This window comes from Muscardinus avellanarius (assembly GCF_963383645.1).
Source record: "Muscardinus avellanarius genome assembly, chromosome: 16".
Lineage (NCBI taxonomy): Eukaryota > Metazoa > Chordata > Mammalia > Rodentia > Gliridae > Muscardinus > Muscardinus avellanarius.
Window position 1 is genome coordinate 23544638 of NC_137802.1, and position 20109 is coordinate 23564746.

Here is a 20109-nt window from a genome sequence, read left to right on the forward strand (position 1 = left end):
AAAGCAATGGATAGCTTAATTTGTTTGGCTGTAGTAATCATTTCGCTAAGTATATCAAAACATTATGTTGAACCAGGTGTGGTGGTGGACACCTGTAATCCTGGTACTTGGCTGAGACAGGAGGATCGCAGGTTGGAGGTCAGCCACAGCAACTTAGCAAAACCCTATTTCAAAACAAAAAGGGGAGTCAGAGAGGACATCTTGTGGCTGTGTGGTGCTTGTGAGCCCCATAGGGCAGGGGAGGCAGCAGCTGCCCCGTTGGGAGGCTTAGGCCGCATCTTGAGGGAGGCCCTGGCCCTCTGCACCTGTGTCTGGAGAGCCGGAGTGAGTCGGAGAGACCGTCCTTCTTTGCCGCCTGGATAATCAAGAGTTTTGGCCAAACTTGAGTACACACCAGATAGTGAGGACCCAGGCAAAAAGCGGGAACTATGGCGCTGAAAGAGATTAATAAGGAACTTAGTGCTTTGGCCCGTGACCCTCCAGCACAATGTTCTGCAGGTCCACTTGGGGATGACATGTTTCACTGGCAAGCCACAATTATGGGACCTGATGACGGCCCACATCAAGGTGGTGTATTCTCTTTAACGATTCATTTTCCTACAGACTACCCCTTCAAACCACCTAAGGTTACATTTCCAACAAGAACTTATCATCCAAATATTAATAGTAATGGCAGCATTTGTCTTGATACCCTAAGATCACAGTGGTCTCCTGCTTTGTTTCTTTTTATCCATTTGTTCACTGCTATGTGATCCAAACCCAGATGACCCCTTAGTACCAGAGATTGCACGGATCTATAAAACAGAGATAAGTATAAAAGAATATCTCGGGAACAGACTCAGAAGTGTGCCATGTGATGCTACCTTAAAGTCAGAATAACCTGGATTACAGCTGGAATAAACTTTAATTACTGCTCCTTTTTGAATTTTCTTATCCGGCTGCTCCCCTATCACACCTCCTTTTTTTTTTTTTTTTTTTTTTTTTGCAGGTCTGGGGATAGAACCCAGGGGGGGCATTTGACCTCCGAGCTACACCCCCTGCCCTATTTTTTATCTTTATTTTGAAACCGTGCCACTGCCCACCTCGGCATATACGAGTATGACAAAATGCTTGTATCAATCGGCAAGGCCCAAGGAAGACACGCCCCGAGGAAAGAGGCGTCATCTCTGGCAGAAATACTCCCTGCTCTTAGATTTCTACACTAAAAAGCTCCAATGAAGTAAAACAGGATCCCAAGAAATAGGACTGTGGAAAAAATTGAGTCCATGAAAGATAAATTTTCTAGTAAAGGGCAGCCAGAATCAGGGACTGCAAAATTCCTTTCGCCCCCCCCCCCCACCTCAAGGCAAGTCCTTAGATCTAAAGATTAGCTCCCAGCACCTCTCTGCCAGCAGAGGAAGCTGCAAACCCACTTCTTGCCCCATTTCCCAAAGAGATGTAAAAAACTGTCTCTGGAACCTGGGCCATTTGTTTTTCCTCTTAAGAGATGCTAATAAGCTCTTATCTGGCCTTAACAAGCCTATCCTTAGGACTCAGCAGCAGGACAGTAAAAAACTCAAAAGTCTGCCCCAAAATCATGCATTAAAGAACAATTATAGAAATCCAATCACCTGTGTTATAATGTTTTTGCCCTGTTTTACTAACTGTAAGTATTGCCTCATAGGGGATGGTGGAGCAGACAGGACTGGACAAATCTGCATCGCAGCCCATGGATCTTGATAAAGGAGGGCCTGGACTAAGCCCTAGAGACAAAAAGACTCTGGAAGGATCAAAGGAGATCCTAAAAGACTGAATTTCCCCAAAATGGACTTTGGGTGTGAACCCTCACCTTTACAGATGCCTGCTTGTTCCGGATGCTTTTCCGGACTCCAGACCTTGCCTCCTAGGGCTCACCTGTGAGGCCAGAAACCTGATTCCAATGACAAAGGCCAAGGGGGCTGACTTCAATCACCTAGCCCCAGACGATTCTTATCTTGTTTACACTTAATGCCTCACTATTGTCCTTTGGTGCTTACACGGGGTATAGGGTATAAATACTGGTGATGGTAATTAAAACATTGTCAATTGCACAGAAGGCAGTTGTCCATGTCAATAATTATTTCAGAATTTTTTCCCGGAGAGGAATCTCCACCTTTAGCGCATTGAACAGGAACTTAAAGGAGTTTATTTCATAAAAGGGAAAAAATCGCTGCAGATAAGTGGCTGCAGAACTGCAACCTAAGCCCTTGTCCATCTTTCTGAGGATCTCGGTTCCAAACGGACTCAGTGCCAGATTTGCCCCCCAGGACTGAGCAAGTTCGTTTCAGCAAAACCAGGTCTCACTGTGTTGCGAAGAGTCTCAGTAGCTGAGGCTGTCCGCGAACCGCGAACCTCAGGTCTCAGCCTCCCGAATGCTGGGATTACAAGCGTGCGCCTCCACGCCAGGCGCATTTTTTTTTTATTTCATTTTTGCTTACCTCCCTTCATTCATTCACGTACTCACCTGGGAAGACTTAAGTTCTTCCAGCTTTGGACGATAACTGCTTTTAGAAACTGTAAAGTAGTTACAAGAGAACAGTTGCCCAAGATTCAGAGTTTTTTCAAGAATGGAGCATGTGTACGACGTGGCCAATGTCTTTACCCTAACTTGGTTATGAGACTAGACGGTTCCTCACTGCTCTAACATGCTGAGGACGTGGCTGGGGAGGGAGAGGGAAGCACAGTTGTCACATCAAAGGAAGCAGCATCATTGTGGCAGCATGCATTCTGTTTAAGCCTTCCTGTAGAGATTTGAGGTTACATGACATGCTTTACGCTCGTAACTGACGTGGCTGGAGAACTGGTGTTGAATTTGTACCATCAGCAGAACAGAAAATGTGATGTATTTTATGCATGTCAATAAAGGAATGACCTGCTCGTGTTCTACAGAGAATGGAAACTGGAAGTCACATACCCTTTGTATTCTAAATCAGGGTCTCAAAACATTTTGTAGTTTTCATTTAAATTGTTAGGAGGCTTGGAGCTGTTAGTTAATCTAGCTTCCAATACACTTTAATATAGCACTGAATAAATGATGCAAGTTGTCAATGGATGAGCCATCAACTAACAGCTCTGCTGGTAATTGGCTTATTTTTCTTCAATAAAGTTGCATAAATCAATGAAAAAAAAATAAAAAGGGGGTAGGAAAGGGGTAGGGGTGTAGCCTGAAGGTAGAATGTCCCTGTGTCCAATCCCCAGTAACACACACACACACACACACACACACACACACACACACACAGCTCTGTGTGTGTGTGTGTGTGTGTGTGTGTGTGTGTATATATGGCACAAAAACAGTTAAAATTAGATATGGAATATTTGAACAGTGATTAGATATTTCATGACAGTAAAGATTTATTCATGTGGGTAGATGATTATATTATTGGTTATTTTTCAAGTCCTTGCCTTTTAAAGATATATATTTAAATATTTATGACTGAAATGGCATGATGTCTGGGATTTGCTTCAAAACGAGAGTGGGGAGATAGGATGGGTAGGGTACTGGTGAAAGGAGACTGGCTTTGGATTCATCACATCGCAGCTACATGATGGGCAGATGGAGGTTGACACAATTCTTACGTCTACTCTTGTATCTAGGTTGAGCATCGCTAACCCCAAAATCTGAAAGCCTAACTTGCCAGGTTTGGTGGCACATGCTGTAATCCTAGTACTTAGGAGGCTGAGACAAAAGGATCACAGGTTCACACTAGCCTCAGCAACTTAGTGAGACCATGTTTCAAAATAAAAAATAAAAAAATTATTTTAATATATTATTTATTCTTATATATTTTATACATATAAACAATATAATATATTTTATTTATATATTTATATATAAATATATATTCATTATGTATTATATTATATATTATATTTATATATTATATATTTAATATTATTTATATTTATTTATTATATATTCATACATATTTATATATTATTGTTTATTTATTATATTTATATTATATATTTATATATTATATTTATTATTATAATATTATATATTATATTATGTTTATATATTACATATTTATATTATTATATATATTTGTATATTATTTGTATATTATATATTTATATATTATTATATATTTATATTTATATATTTATATAATATTTATATATTATGATATTTATATATTATTATTATATTTTTATTATTTTAGGGCTGGGAGTATATCTCAGAGGTAGAATGTCCCTGACTTAACACAGTGAAATAAGAAAGGAAGAAAGGAAGGAAGGGAGAAAGGGAGGGGAATCCTAAAGTTTAGCCTGGCGTGGTGGCGCACACTGTAATCCCAGCATTTTGGAGGCTGAGACAGGAGGATCCAGGTTCACAAACAGCCTCAGCTACTTAGGTCCTTTGCAACTCAGTGAGACCCTGTTTCGAAATAAAGAATAAAAAAATGGGGCTGGGGGTGTAGCTCGGAGGTAGAATGCCCCTGGGTACCGTCCCCAGTACTGCCAAAAAAAGAAAAAAAGAAATCCTAAAGTTTATGAGTGTCTCCTTCCTGGAGTTGACAAAGTTTCATATTTTACATCTTTTACATCTTATGCTTATTCATTTATTTTGTGGTGCTGGAGACTGGCCCCAGGCACTCTCTAAACCTCACCCCATCCCCTATTTTATGCTTCCTTTGGAAACAGGGTCTCACTAAGATCACAGTGTGCGCCACCTGCCTGGCTAGAGTGTGGGGCATTTGGAATTTCAGATTTTCATCTAGGGATGCTCAACTGATAAGGCCCATGCGAATGTCCCAAGATCCAATAGTTCTGAAATCCAAAGCACTTCTGGTCCTCAGCATTTGATATAAGGGACACTCGGCCTGTATTTCAAAATCTCTACAATAAAAAAAAGAAGTTGTGCTGGGCGTGGTGGCGTACTCTTGTAATCCCCGCGCTTGGGAGGCTGAGACAGGAGGATCGCGCAGGTTCAAAGCCAGCCTCAGCTACTCAGTGAGACCCTGTTTCCAAATAAAGTATAAAATAGGTCTGGGAGTGTTGGCTGGGGGTAGAAAGCCCCTGGGTTCCATCCCAGTACCGCAAAAAATAAAAAAGAATTTGCTTTTTTTTTTTTTCAGAACTGAGAGTTGAACCGAACTACACCCCAACCCTATTTTTTTTAATTCTTTATTTTGAAACAGGGTCCCACTAAGTGATGGAGGGCCTCACTAAGTAGTGGAGGCTGTCCACAAACCTATGATCCTCCTGTCTCAGTCTTCCAAGTACTGGTGTTATAAGGGTGTGCCACAACCCCCAGTGCATTTTGTTTGTTTGTTTGGTTGTTTGTTTGTTTGTTTCTGTACTGGGGATGGAACCCAGGGGCATTCTACCTTCAAGCTACACCCCAATACTATTTTTTTTTTATTCTTTATTTTGAAACAGGATCTCACTGAGTTGCAAAGGGCCTCACTAAGTAGTAGCTAAGGCTGTAAGTGAACTGCGATCCTCCTGTTTCTACCTCCCAAATGCTGGGATTATAAACCTGTGCCACCCTGCCCAGCTCATTTGTTGGTGGCTGTTTGTTTGTTTGTTTGTTTGTTTGTTTGTTTTAAAGAAAAAAGGGGTTGGGGGAGAGACATGACTAAAAAGAAGAGCTCAGACATTTCAAGAGTGAACCCACCATAGCAAACAAAAGGAGTCACTTCCGACATCGACTCACAAGCCTGCTCTGAAGAACCTGGGCAACAAGGGCCACCTGGGCTGACTGGGCAGCGATCCTGGCAATGGTCACTCTAGGGACAGATCTGGGGAATCGTGGGGGGGTCAAAAGGAAAGGAAAGAGGAAACAGTCTCCATAACCAAGAAGGACATCTGTTTCTCTGAGGCTGTTGCCAAATCCAGCTCATTTCCTTCCCAGTGCGCGTGAAGTGACTGGGTCTCCCCACTGGCCCTCCCCGACTTTCGCTCTCACAATTTCACTCTCTACATGGATTCCAGGGAGGTATCCTGGTGACAGACATCAAAGGAATGAAAGCTGGCCGTCCACAAGTCACACCCTCGGGAGTGCCAGGAACAACATGGAAAACAGAATTCACAGGCTTGTTATTGTTGTTGTTTAAAGAGCTCAGGGAAACGTCTCACTTTTAGTTTCCGTCTAAGGACAGCTACCTCTGGGGGAATGGTTTCGAAGTCATTTAGCCCAGAGCAGCACTTATTGATGGACGGAGGGAAGAAAGAGAAAGAAACACTGTACCCAGTGGAAAACCCCACAGGGCTGGGAGCTGCCTTCAGGTCAGCCTCTCATCACTAGTATCACTAAACAGGGTAACGCAGGTGGTGGAGCGCCCCTATAATCCCAGCATTCAGGAGGCTGAAACCTGAGGATCCTGGTTCGGGGACAGCCTCAACTGCTTAGCAAGGCCCTTCACAACTCAGTGAGATCCTGTTTCAAAATAAATAATTAAAAAAAAAAAAGCAGGAGGATTTATGCTTGACATAAGGGTTTGAGGAAAAGAAAATAAATGGCCTCTAGATATAAACAATGTAGCAGCCGAGACTGTCCTGACCAGAGAAAGCAGCAATACAGAAAGTGTAAGGGACAGACCCTGCTAATGCCCCTTGTTTGCAAGAACCGGAGTGGTCCAAGAGGAAGGCAGGCAGTTCCTTTAGGTTGCCCGACTGTTCTAGAAAGCAGCATTTAGCATGGTCCCAGGTCAGGGATGTGGTGCCTTCTGCTGGGGCGGCAAGAGCGTGCCCTGATGTGACAAATGGGTCTCCGTGGCCACAGTCTCAGCTTACAGCTATCGTGGGTCTGAGCCAAGGAAAATGCCCCGGCATAAAGTGGCCCCATCTTAGCAGCCCCCACAAACACAGAAGCAGAGAACACAGTCCCTGCGGCAGTCCCAGCTGCTTCCTCCCATCAGGACACTGGAGAGCAGAGACACAAATGTATATTAACCAAGTCAAGATATAAGAGTCTGCCGGCAACAAAACAGAAGAACCAAGTAGAAATCCCATGTCCTGTCTTTGAGCAGAACCAGAACCGGACAAAACTTTCTTCATTCAAGGACAAATAGATGATGCAGAGCATGAAGCTGCCAAAAATAGTGTGCAGCACAACGCAAAACGCTGCATTCAAGGTAAAGAGGAGAGCCGTGGCGGCGCGCGCGTGTCATCCCCGCGCCTGGGAGGCGAGACGGCAGGATCGCGCAGGTCTGAAGCTAGCTGTGCTGGCTTAAGAGACCCTGTTTCCAAAAATTAAAAAAAAAAGTAGAAAATAGGTCTGGGAGTGTAGCCCGGAGGTAGAAGGGCTTCCAGGAACCCCAGTACCACACACACACAAAAAAAAGATAAAGAGGAGAGACCATGGGAAACAGGAAAATTTTGAAAAATGTATGCTTGTCTGTTGAATAAAATAATTTTTTTAAGCCAGGTGTGGTGATACACACTTGTAATCCCAGCATTTGGGAGGCAGACAGGAGGATCGGGTTTCGCGGACAGCCTCAGCTACTTAGCAAGGGCCTTCACAACTCAGTGAGACCCTGTTTCAAAAAATGAAAAAGACTACAAAAATAGGGCTGGGGGTGTTGCTCAGAGGTAGAATGCCCCTGGGTTCCATCCCAATGCCACACACCAAAAAATTTTTAAAAGATGTATTCGGGTGCAGTGGTACATGTTTGTAATCCCAGTGATTTGGAAGGCTGAGACAGGATGATTTCAAGTTCGAGGGCAGACTGGGCTTCTTAGCGAGACCTTGTCTCCAAATAAAAACAAAAAAAGGGTTACAGGTAAAGCTCAATGGTAGAGGATCCCTGGGTTCAACCATTAGTACCACCAATAAATAAATAGAAAAATAAATACTAAAAAAAATATCAGCCAGTTGTAGTGGTATACTCTTGCAATTCCAGTACTTTGGAGGCTGAAACAAGAGGATCTCAGGTTCACAGCCAGCCTCAGCAACTTAGTGAAGACCTCTGCAACAGCCCTCCATAACTGAGACCCTGTTTCCAGATAAAAGAATAAAATAGGGCTGCGGATATAGCTCGAAGGCAGAATGCCCCTGGGTTCCCTCCCCAGTACTTACTATCTATCTATCTATCTATCTATCTATCTATCTATCTATCTATGTAACTATTATAAAGCAATTGCAGGGCCTGGTGCTTTAGCTCAGTGCTAAACTAGGAGGTGTAAGTTCCTGCGTTGGATCCCCAGCACCGCAAAAGCAAAAATCAAAATGAAATTTAAAAAACACAACAAAAAGCAGGGCACGGTAGCACAAGCTTATGATCCCAGTACTTGGGAGGCTGAGATAGGGCGATCGCAGGTTCAGAGACAGCCTCAGCAAGTAGTGAGACTCTCATCAACCTAGTGAGATTCTGTTTTCAAAATAAAAATAAAAAGGGCTATGGGTATATCTCAGAGGTAAAATGCCCTGGGGCTCAACTCCCAATACAAAAATAAACAAACAAACTTGAAAAGAATACTAATAAGAAAGAAAATCAGAAAAAAATAATATGATGAAAAAGAAGAAATGGAGACTAGAACAAATGACAGGTATATAAGAACTGAAGAGGAACAAAAGCCAGGCATAGCGGTGCACGCTTGTGAATGCAGTGCTTGGGAGGCTGAGACAGGAGGATCTCAGTTCAAGGATAGCCTCAACTGCTTAGGGAGGCCCTTTGCAACTCAGTAAGACCCTGTTTCAAAATAAAAAATAAAAAATAGGTCTGGGGGTATAGCACGAAGTATCGCAAAAAAACAAACAAAAAAACCCACACCAGAATCTGACACAGCAATGCTTTCTGAGGAATGTATCCCCATGCACCAAGTACATATGAAAACAGGTTGGTAACAGCACTGATTATTACAGCAAAGTTTGGAGCTGCCCTCAATTCCCCATGCGAAAATGAACTCAAAATCCACTCTAAACTTCTAAGACACACATGCAGGTGCACACACAAAGAAAAAAAGGCTGCTTTTCTTTCTTGCCTCTAGGTTGGGGGGTGTCTACAGGTGACTTTTCCCTCTGTGTTTTTTTTTTGTTTTTTTTTTTTTACATTTTCTACAATGATCCAATGTTACCTTTTTTGGTGCTGGGGACTGAAGCCAGGGGCATTCTTCCTCTGAGCTACACCCTTGCCTCTATTTTTATTTTTTATTTTTGAAACAGAATCTCACTAAGTTGCTGAGGGCCTCTACATTGCTGGGGCTGTCCTCAAATCAGCAGTCCTCCATGTCAGACCCAAAGTACTGGGATTACAGGCCCATACACTACGCCTGACTCCAAGATTACTTTTAAGAGAAAAGTAATTCAATCAACATGTTGGTAAAAGAAGAGAAAGGAGTCAGGGACTACTACAGATTGCAACAAGTCCCTCAAAACTCCAGGATCACAAACAACTTCACTTGCAAAGACATTGCCTGCTCCAAGCCCCTGGCTGCGCAGGCCTGGCCCCTCACAGATTCTCATTCAGTGAAAACCTTTTAACAGGACTCCATACACAGATGTACACTCCCAGCATGTGCTGGTCATCTCAGATTTACTACTTGGTTGGCCGGCACAAGACCTCATCTTCCCTTCCCTGTTTTAAAATAACTTGTCAATTTCAAAATGTAAATATTAGGGTTAAGGCCTTCTCGGGCTTCATAATTCTCCTTGACTAACATGTTTGTGAGTTTTTAGTGTCTTAACTGAGGTACTTTTCCTATATGATGTTAACTCCCAGCTCTGTGTTACAGACCCAAGTTGAAGAACCGCCAAGAAGAGCCACGGACAGAGATGGGAGGCCCCACAGAGATGTATGGGCCAGAGGGTCTGAGGGCGCGCCAGGGCGGGACAGAGAATTCCCAGGCCAGGTCCTGACTACTGGCCCCACTCCCACAAGTCTGTTCTCCACCTGGATACTTTCTAAGTTCCTGAGTCCATTGTCAGACATTAAAAAATAAGTAGCCGGGCGTGGTGGCTTGGGAGGCGGAGACAGGAGGATCGCGCAGGTTCGAAGCCAGCTGCACTGACTTAAGAGACCCTGTTTCCAAATAAAATATAAAAAATAGGTCTGGGAGTGTAGCCCAGAGGTAGAAGGGTTTCCAGGAACCCCAGTACCACCAAAAATAAATAAATAAATAAATAAATAAATAAATAAATAAATAAGTAGCCAGTCTGGGGGTGCAGCTCTGTGGTGGGGGGTGCGTTTAGGGCATGCAAGACCCTGGGTTCAATGCTAGCACAAAACAGAAAAATAAAAATAAGCAGTACCTTGGCGTTGTATCACAGACCTCTCTTCAAAAGGACATTACTGTATGTATGTATTTGGTGGGACTGGGGATTAAACCTAGGGGACAATATACCTCCAATCTATACCCCAAACCCTATTTTTTATTCTTAATTTTGAAATAGGGCCTAAGTAGCTGAGGCTGGCCTCGAACCTGCGATCCTCCTTTCTCAGTCTCCCTAGTACTGGAGTTACAAGTGTGTACCACCACAGAGCTTACTAACAAATTTTAAATGAATTCTCCCTATAGAATGTATAACTGCTGGCCCTATTTAATGGACAGGGAAGAAAATGGGGTTACAAAAGGACAGTGAGGTTCATAAAAACCCCAACACTGGAAGAGAACTTAAAATTCATACAGGCCAATATCAAATCCACAGATGAACAAGGACCAAAACGTAGTTTACACATACAGTGGAATATTAGCCAGCCTTAAGAAGGCAGGGATGCTGACACCTGGGGCAACACAGACAGACCCAGAAGACCCTGCGCTAAGTGAAACAAGCCAGACTCAAAGACAGACACCAGGCGATTTTATTTCTATGAGCTCCTTGGAGTAGTCAACTCTTATCAACAGAAACTACAATGAGGGCTGCCAAGGGCTGGCTAGCAGAAGGAGAAAAATGGAAGTCTGTTTAATGGAAACCAAGATTCCCTTTGCAAAGGGGAAAACTTCTGGAAAAGAAGATGGTGAAGGATGCAGAACAATGTGAGTGACTTATGTGTTTATTTATTTACTTTGTGCTACTGGGGACTGAACCCAGGGGCATCCCGTCTCTGAGCAATGCTCCCAGCCCTTTTTTGATTTGTATTTTTATTTATTTATTTATTTATTTATTTATTTATTTATTTATTTATTTTTGGCAGGTCTGGGGATGGAACCCAGGGGCATTTGACCTCCAAGCTACAGCCCCTGCCCTATTTTTTTATTCTTTATTTTGAAACAGGGTCTCACTGAGTTGCAGAGGGCCTCACCAAGTAGCTGAGGCTGTCCGCAAACCGTGATTCTCCAGGTCTCAGCCTCCTGAATGCTGGGATTACAAGCGTGCGCCACCACGCCCGGCTCCTTTTTTTGTTTTTTAAAGCAGGGCCTAACTAAATTGCTGATAGTTTCACTAAGTTGCTGAGGCTGGCCTTAAACTTGCAATCCTCCTGTCTCAGACTCCCGAATACTGGGATTACAAGTATGCGACACCACGCCCAGTTGTAAATGTATTTAATGCCACTGACGGTACACCTAAAATGCTTAAGATGGTAAACTATGCCATGTATATTCTATCATAACTTTTAAAATAATCTGGGGCGTATAACTGGAGAGTGAGCGTAGGAGCATTCTACCTCAGAGCCACACCTTCAACCCTTTCTATTTGTTATTTTAAAACAGAATCTCAAGCTGGGCGTGGTGGTGCACACTTGTAATCCCAGTACTTGGGAGGCTGAGACAGGAGGATCTTGTAGAGTTGAATCCCACCTCAGCTACTTAGTGAGGTTCTCAGCAATTTAGTGAGACCCTGTTTCCAAATAAAGTATAAAATAGGTCTGGGGGTATGCCCGCAGATAGAAAAGGCCCTGGGTTCCAACCCAGTACCAGAAAAAAACAAATTAAAAGAGGATCTCAAAAGATGGGCGTGTTGGCAAACCTTTGAGACAGGAGGATCACAGGTTCATGGCCAACCTTAGCAACTCATGAAGCCATCCACAATTTAGTGGGACCCTGTTTCAAAATAAATAATAAAATAAAAAATAAAAAATAGGGCTGGGGGTGTAGCTCATACAAAAAAAAAAGAAAGAAAGAAAAAAAAGAAAAAGAAGAAGAAGAACCAGGCGTGGTGGCACACACCTGTAATCCCAGTATTTGAGAGGCTGAGATAGGAGGATCACGGTTTGTGGCCCACCTCAGCTGCTTAGTGAGGTCCTTTGCAACTCAGTGAGACCCTGTTTCAAGATAAAGAATAAAAAAAAAATAGGGCTGGGGATGTAGCTCAGAGGTAGAAAGCCATAGGTTCCATCCCCAGTAGCTGAGTAGTTTGAGGCTGAGGCCTCAAACCCACCATCCTCCTGCCTCAGACTCCCACATACTGGAATTACAGGCATGGGACACCACCAGGTTGGTCTCCTAGGTTCAAGACCAATCTCCACAACTCAACAAGATGCTCAGCAACCTAGCAAGGCCCTGTTTCAAAACAGAAAAGTCACTTAGCCCAGCAATTCTTCATAAATATAGAGTATATCATAGGCTACCTAGGCTTCCATAAGGAAAACTAGGTAATCCATGCTCCTTATCCCACTCATATGAGTCCTAACTCCATGGAGATCAAATATATTTGACTTGGAAGCAAAGGCCTGACTGTGTCCGTGCACACGTGCTGGCTTCCCTCACCTGTCCGTGGCTTCAGCCAGAGGTCCTGCTTTGAGCAACAGGAGGGCGCTCACAAGAAAAGATGGCCAAGGGCCGGAGTATGGCAGATTGGATTGTTACAAATAGCTAAAAATGATCAGATTTTTTGTTTCTCTCATCTTCGGCAAATGACCCAGTTCTGGAAAAGTCCCTCTGCAAGCCTGCCCACCTGAAGGGGAGGGCACAGAGGGAAACCCCTCCCCTCATTTCCACCTCAAAAACACCAGCAGCTGGCCATGCTGCCACACACCTGTAGCCCCAGGCTTTGGGAGGCTGAAATAGAAGAATCACAGGTTCGAACCCAGCCTCAGCAACAGCAACTTAGCAAGAACCTATTTCCAAATAAAAAATAAAATCCATCTGGGGGTGTAGCTCAAAGGTAGAATACCCTGAGTTCAATCCCCAGTAGAACACTCACACACGCGCGCGCACACACACACACACACACACACACACACACACCAGTACCACACACAAAAAAAGGCCTCCCCAATATGCTCTGGGATTTCCAGCAAACTCTTATTCCTCACTCTTAGAAATGAAACCAACAGAAAAATTCAGCAAGGTCTGGACAGAGGGCAAAGGCTTTTGTTTGTTTTGTTTTGTTTTGTGGTAATGAAACCCAGAGGCATTCTACCTCTGAGCTACACTCCCAGTCCTATTTTTTATACTTTATTTTGAAACAGGGTCTCACTGAGCTGCAAAGGGCCTCACTTAGTAGCTGGGGCTGCCCACGAACCAAGATCCTGCTGCCTTAGCCTCCCCAATGCTGGGATTACAAGTGTGCGCCACCATGCCCGGCTTGAGAGCAAAGGTTTTACTAGTCTATGGGGTCAGTACTTTCTTTCAGGTGAGGACTACACTGGGGAAAACTTAAAAACCAGTAATAACAAACCGCCTCCCAACTGTGAAACACACTGGGAGGGGAAAATTGGGTACAGAACAAACAGGGATGTTTCCAAAATGGAGTCAGATGTCCAAAGGCCTCACCAAAGAACAACCAAGGAATGACTGTCTCAAGCATCAAACCAGTGATTTGCACGGAGAATCGCGAGCATGTAAAGTGTCTCTCAAGCTGTGGTCTTACCCTGTGACAAGCCCTCCCTCCCTCCCTGCCCTCCCGCCCTCTCGTTAACCAGTCTTTCCCCTTCTAATTCCTCCAACAGAGCTGCAGCAGAGCCATTTTCCTTAAAGTCTTGCTCATGTCATGCCTCCATTTAAAACCCCTTTAATGAGGCCGGTGCAGTGGTGCACCCTGTAATCTCAGTACCTGGGAGGGTGAGACAGGAGAATCGCTGGTTGCAGGCCAGCCTCAGCAACTTAGCAAGACCCTGTTTCAAAATAAAAATAAAAAGGGCTAGGGGTGTAGCGTGGAAATACAACATCCCTTTGGTTCAACCCCCATTACCAAAAACAAAAACCTTTAGCAGCTGCTCAAATCATCCCACATTGGCCTCAACTGTCTTGCCTTTTCCAAGAATTCTCATGCACCAGCGCCTCCCTCGGGCCAGTCTTCCTCCTCTCCTAACAAGGGCCTCTCAGGACCTGGGTTCCGGGCCTGGGTCTGACTTTCATGGTTTGGTAGAGTAGGATGTTTCTGTGATGGGAACTGGTGGGCTCTGGAGACAGCTGAGGTGGAATGGCCCCTGTAGCTTGTTAACTTCCATGCCTTGGGTAAACTGTTTTATTTCTTACTGCCTCAATTTCCTCACTTGAAAAATGAAGAGCTGCTGGGTGTGGTGGTTCACAGCTGTCCTCCAGTACCTGGGAGGCTACGACAGGAGGATCACAACTTAGGGAGGACCTCAACAACCTGATAAGACCCTGATCCAAAGTAAAAAAGAAAATCAAATAGGGCTGGGGCAGGTCTCGTTGGTAGAATGCCTCTGGGTTCAACCGCCAGTGTAAAAAGAGAGAGAGCGAAAACGTGGAAACAGGGGTGGTGGCGCACACTTGTGATCCCAGTATTTGGGAGGCCGAGACAGGAGGATCACAGGTTTGCAGCCAGCCTCAGAAGTTTGGGTCCTCTGCAAATTAGTGAGATCCTGTTTTAAAATAAAATAATAAAATAGGGCTGGGGGTATAGCTCAAGTAGAATTCCCCTGGGTTCCATCCTCCGTAGCACAAAAAAGGAGAGTAACACCATGTACCTCACAGGGTCGTTTAGAGGGTCCCAGGAAAACAGCATGCCAAGCTCTCGGCGGGCTCCGGCCCTGGCGAGCTTAAACTCAGGTTCTCTCCCTCTTCTGGCTGCACTGTTCTCAGGAAGAAACCCCGAGGAAATCACTTTGAGAATGGCCAGGCTGTACATGTGACGGCATGTGTTGACCACTTCAGAGCCCATAGTCAAAATCTCTCTAGAATGTTCCTTCTCTCCTACCGTGCCTGCTGGAACCAGCGCAAGCCCTGCCCTCCGAGGCCTTCTCTGCCCGCTTCCGGGATCCCGCACCCACCTCTGACTCCTCCTGCTCCATCCTGCATGGCTCAGTGCCATCTGCTCTCATTCCTTGTCGCTCCCCTGACCCTGTGAGGGCCTTTTCTCTGTAAACCAGACCATAAGCTCCCAGGAAGCCATGCTGCCCACTACTGCTGCCTCCCCACGCCAAACCCTACAGGGCCCCAGGTTCCCCGGCACCCACAGAGCACAGCACTGTAGCTCCTAAGGCCACAGTCACCAAGAGGCCACCTAAGGGACGAACTGGACAGACACTGTGTCTTAAGTCTGAATTGGCTGACAACTCCTGCAGTCAGATTTCAGCCAGATGCAGCGGTGCACGTCTGTGATCCCAGGATCTGGGAGGCTGAGGAGGAGGGTCGCAGGTACAAAACGGCCTAAGAATTATCTTTAGGAAATCCACCTCTGCCAGGCGTGGTGGTGCACATCTGTAATCCCAGCATCTGGAAGGCTGAGGAGGAGGATAGCAGGCACAAAATGGCCTAAGAATTATCTTTAGGAAATCCACCTCTGCCAGGCGTGGTGGCGCACACTTGTGATCCCAGTACTTGGGAGGCTGAGACAGGAAGATTGCAGGTTCGCGGCCAGCCTCAGCTACTCAGTGAGGCCCTCCACAACACAATGAGGCCCTCTGCAACTCAGTGAGACCTGTTTCAAAATGAAGAATAAAAATTAGGCCTGGGGGTGTGGCTTGGAGGTAGAATGCCCCTGGGTTCCATTCCCAATTCCCCACCCCCAAAAAATTCAACCAATCAGGTTAGAGTTCCAGCAGGGTGGCCCCCTGGGGTGGAGAACACTGTCCAGGCTGCCTCAGGCCCACCCACCACTCCTCTCCCCACCAGCCTTCACACTGCGCTCTGGCACTGGGTACACAGGACGGAGGTGAGACAAAGTGAAAAGCTTTTTCTTCTATGTTTCCATCAGAGATCAGATGATAGAAGACTCACTAAAAGAGATGTCTGCTTCAGAAAAGTCAAAAGACAGCACATATATTCGTGGGAAGACTCCTCCTATGTCTCATAAGTACATGAAGAAGCTTCCCCGGCCATGCACTGGGTACACAGGTATTTGAGCTGGCTGCCCTACCATCTGCTCTATACCCCAAGTGGGTTGTTTTGTTTTGTGGTACTGGAGATTGAACCCAAGGGCATTCTACCTCTGAGCTATACCTCCAACCCTATTTTATTTTTTATTTGGAAACAGGGTCTCACTAAGTTGCAGAGGGCCTCGCTAAGTTGCTGAGCTGGCCAGGAAACTGTGATCCTCCTGTCTCAGCCTCCCAAGTAATAGGATCACAGGCCTGCACCACTGCGCCCAGCCCAAGTGGGTTACTAAAGGCACCTTAGAGAATAAATAAAAACATTTCCTACATTACGGTTACGAGTTAAAATCCAACAAGTCAGTGGATGTTACGGGTATAGTTGTTTTCATATCTTTAACCCCAATATAATGAATTGGGGTCCAACAGACTATGTGGCCGCAGTCTGCACAGCCACCCCAGGCCTCTCCCGCTGAGTCTGGGCAGCCCTCTCCCACGTGCTACTGCTGCCACTCTCTCTTGAATCCTGTCAATTCTGCCCTTTCACAGACACACTAATCTTTCAGCCAATCAAAAGCTCCTTTAGGTTAAGCCAAACAAACCACAGGCTGGAAATGTCCTTGGGGTCCTGGAACCTTGGCTGTTTTACCCTGTTGGCTGATCAAAGAACTCTTTCTTTGCTGCCAAAGACACTCCCTAGGGCATGGAGAGATGGGGTGTGTGTGTATGTGTGTGTTAGGGGAGCTGGTTAGCTAAGAGACAAGCAGTTGATGGATTCTAGGTACACAAAAGTTCAGAAGGCTATTGCATTAGTTCATTTTCTATTGCTATAATAAAATACAAAAGGCTGGGTATTTTATCAAGAAAAGGCTTCTTTAGCTCACAGTTTTTGTGGCTGAAGTCCAAAATCTGGCAGACTCATCTGTTCAGCCTCTGGTGAGGACCTCTGCGTCCCCGCTATACCACAACATGGCAGAGAGAGGGAAACAGCCACATGTATGTGGGGCGGCCTCACTTTATTAGAACCCACTCTCCTTTAGACACCAGCATCAGTTCCTTCCCAGGTAGTGCCCCCATGCCCTGTCATCTCCTAAAGGTTCCACCACCTCTTAATTCAGCCACATTGAGGTCCAAGCCACCAGCAGGGACAGCTTTGTGGGACATCTAAACCACAGCAGCAGCCTTCTGAGTACTGAGGAATTCCAGCCACTTTTCAGAATACCCTTTGGCAAAAGTTTGTGGTTGGTGTACTCAACACCATAGCTCACCTTGTCCCCAGTAACCCCTGGCTGAGAAATTCCTGCCAAAAAGCAGAAGCTGGGGCTGGAGATGTAACTCAGGGAAGGGTACTTGCCTAGTGTGTACAAGCCCTGGGTTTGATCTCTAGCACCACAAAAAGAAAAAATAAATAGGGAGGATGGCCATATTTGCTTCTCAGATGTGCCAATACAATGCTCCCCACCAGACACAATGGTACACAGGGGAAATGATAGGTCTGGAGGGAAGACAGAAGATCGGGTGATTCTGCCACTTACTAGCTGGGTGGGTGGACACATCTCTTAGTCTCTCAGCTGTGTCCTCTCTAAATGGAGAGATGAGCCCAACCTCCTAGGATCCTTGTGAGAATCAAATGAGGCAGTGGCCATGAAGTACCTTTTATCTGGTTACTCTTTTTTTTTTTTTTTTTTTGGTGGTATGGGGGTGGAACCCAGAGGCTTTCTACCTCCGAGCTATACTCCCAGACCTATTTTGTACTTTATTTGGAAACAGGGTCTCACTAAGTTGCTGAGAGCCTCACTAAGTAGCTGAGGCTGGCTTTGAACCTACGTGATCCTCCTGTCTCAGCCTCCCAAGCGCTGGGATGACAAGCGTGCGCCACCACGCCCGGCTATCTGGTTACTCTTTAAATGACAGCCCCGATTAGTTAGGCAACGGAGCACAGCTCCAGGGCCTGAGTTCGAAAGCTGGCTCAAACACTTGACAACAGGACTCAGAAAGCTGCTCAGTCCAACAGTGTCTCACTCAGAGTGCTGTGAAGCCAGACAGACACGTGCAGAGCACTCAGCTGGCCAAGGGAAGGCACCCCTCAGTGAGCGCTCCAAGTCTTACACATGTGTTTGTTACCATTATTTATTCTCGGCATCCCCTCGTGTGTGTGACCTTTCTAGCTCAGGAAGCACTAGACTGCAGCACAGTGACTTAAAAGCACATTAGCACAGGAATCATCAGGACCACTGGCGCTCCCGAGGGTGAGCGGGACTCACAGATGCTGATCTGAGATGGACCCTGTGCGCCTTAACGACCGGCTCAGAGACTGGATCTCGGCACTTCCTGGACATTATGGGTAGGTAGAGCAAGTTCCCGGCAATTTGACTGGGCTGCTATAATTTGTATATAAGCTCACAGTGCTGGGCACCATGCCCTACTCTGGGGACACCGTAAATAAGCAGACTGGGAGTGTGCATTTTTAACAGCTCCCCAAGGGCCAGGGTTGAAAAATCACCTCTTGATGTTTTACTTGGATGAGCTCTTGAGGTAAACCTAAGTGGGCGCCAGCACAGCTCTCTGTGCACTTTGAGGTCGAGAGCTATGTTCCCTAGGATAAGGCTAATCCTTCACCTCCGGCCAGGGGAAGCGGCAGGAGCAGACAACACCTCCTCTTCCCTCCGCTGGTCTCCTTCCTGTGCCCCCACTCCCCTCCTCAAGCTGGAAAGAAGCTAGCTGCTGAGGAAGGGGAGGGCCTCCAAGCCCCCTGGCCAGCTTCGGGAATGAACGCCAGCCTGGCAGCAGCCCTTGGGACTAGTGTGGGCAGACGTGGCCCACCTGCAGCCCAGGGTCCAGGCTGTCACCCTAGGTATGCTATACCTCTTAAGCCAGCAGCTGCCGGGGCGATAATGCCGAAGCCCAACAGCCAGAAGCACTGGTTCTGCTTGGAAGCACAGTAATTAGTAGGCTGATGACAGCCTGGTGCTTGAGAAATCATTAAAAAAAAAAAAAAAGGTGGCTTAAAAGGAGCCCTTTAACTCAGAAGGTAGTCCCATCCACCTTACACATTCAGTGCCCTCCAAATACACATCCATCCATCACAGCAGGGAATCTTTTAACTAGCAAAAGAGCGAGAGGAGGATTTCAGATCAACATCACGGACTCCCGCTAAAGCCTGAGGCTGCCAGTTCACCCCTCTCCCCCTGAGGCAGGAAAGAATCAAGGAAGAATTTCAAAATCTTTTTATACAATTAAAGAGGGATACCGTGGGGGAAGGGAGAGGGTACAGAGATGAAGTTTAAAGTTTGCCGTTTTGAGCTCAAAATAAATCATCATGGGGAAGGCCCAGAAGGCCCGGTTTTCTGTTTAAGATCTTATCTGTGGCAGGAACTGATTCTGCTATCTCTGAGAGGGTGGAGGGCCAACTGGGGCTAGCAGGAGTCTTCTCCAGGACTCATCTAGTCCTCTGAAGAAAAGCCAGGGTTTGGCACAGGCTTCCAGGATTTTTACAGTCTTGAATGATGGCTTTAAAATAATTCAAACTCCACTCTAACAAAGCTCAGAGATCACCATTAGTTAGATGTAATAAGGCACACTACAAAGAAAATCCAGAAGAATTAAGAACTGGACCCAAGATGACACTGAATCTTGACACAAGAGAACCAGCAAATTAGGCACCAACCCACTAAAGACAGCTCCATAAAAATTTCACATCATTTCCCCAAACTGCTTTAGTATCTACTGTCGTCAGCTATCACTTCCTACAAGTTCTTTCAACAAGGTCCAGTCCTAGTGCATTCATGAAACAAAAGCAAACAAACAGGTTCTTCAAGGAGGGCCCCAGCAACTCAGGGAGGCCCTCAGAAACAAAATAAAATATAATCTAGAACTGGGGCATCATAGCTCAGAGGTAGAATGCCCCCCCCAACACACACACAATTCTTGTCAATGTCATGGTCTACACCTGATAAGAAAAAGGCCCCATGCCTGAGGCCAGCAT

The 20109-nt window shown here is 45.7% G+C and overlaps 1 protein-coding gene and 1 pseudogene across 2 annotated transcripts in view; one reads left to right on the top strand and one right to left on the bottom strand.

Moving 5' to 3' along the window:
• NXN (nucleoredoxin) overlaps positions 1 to 20109 on the bottom strand; it is a gene marked incomplete at its 3' end in the record, with an annotated part of 176157 nt that overhangs the window by 129784 nt on the left and 26264 nt on the right. The window lies entirely within an intron of this gene.
• On the top strand, positions 429 to 857 carry LOC308275421 (ubiquitin-conjugating enzyme E2 D3-like; annotated as a pseudogene). The gene has a single exon. The product of its transcript is annotated as a ubiquitin-conjugating enzyme E2 D3-like (transcript).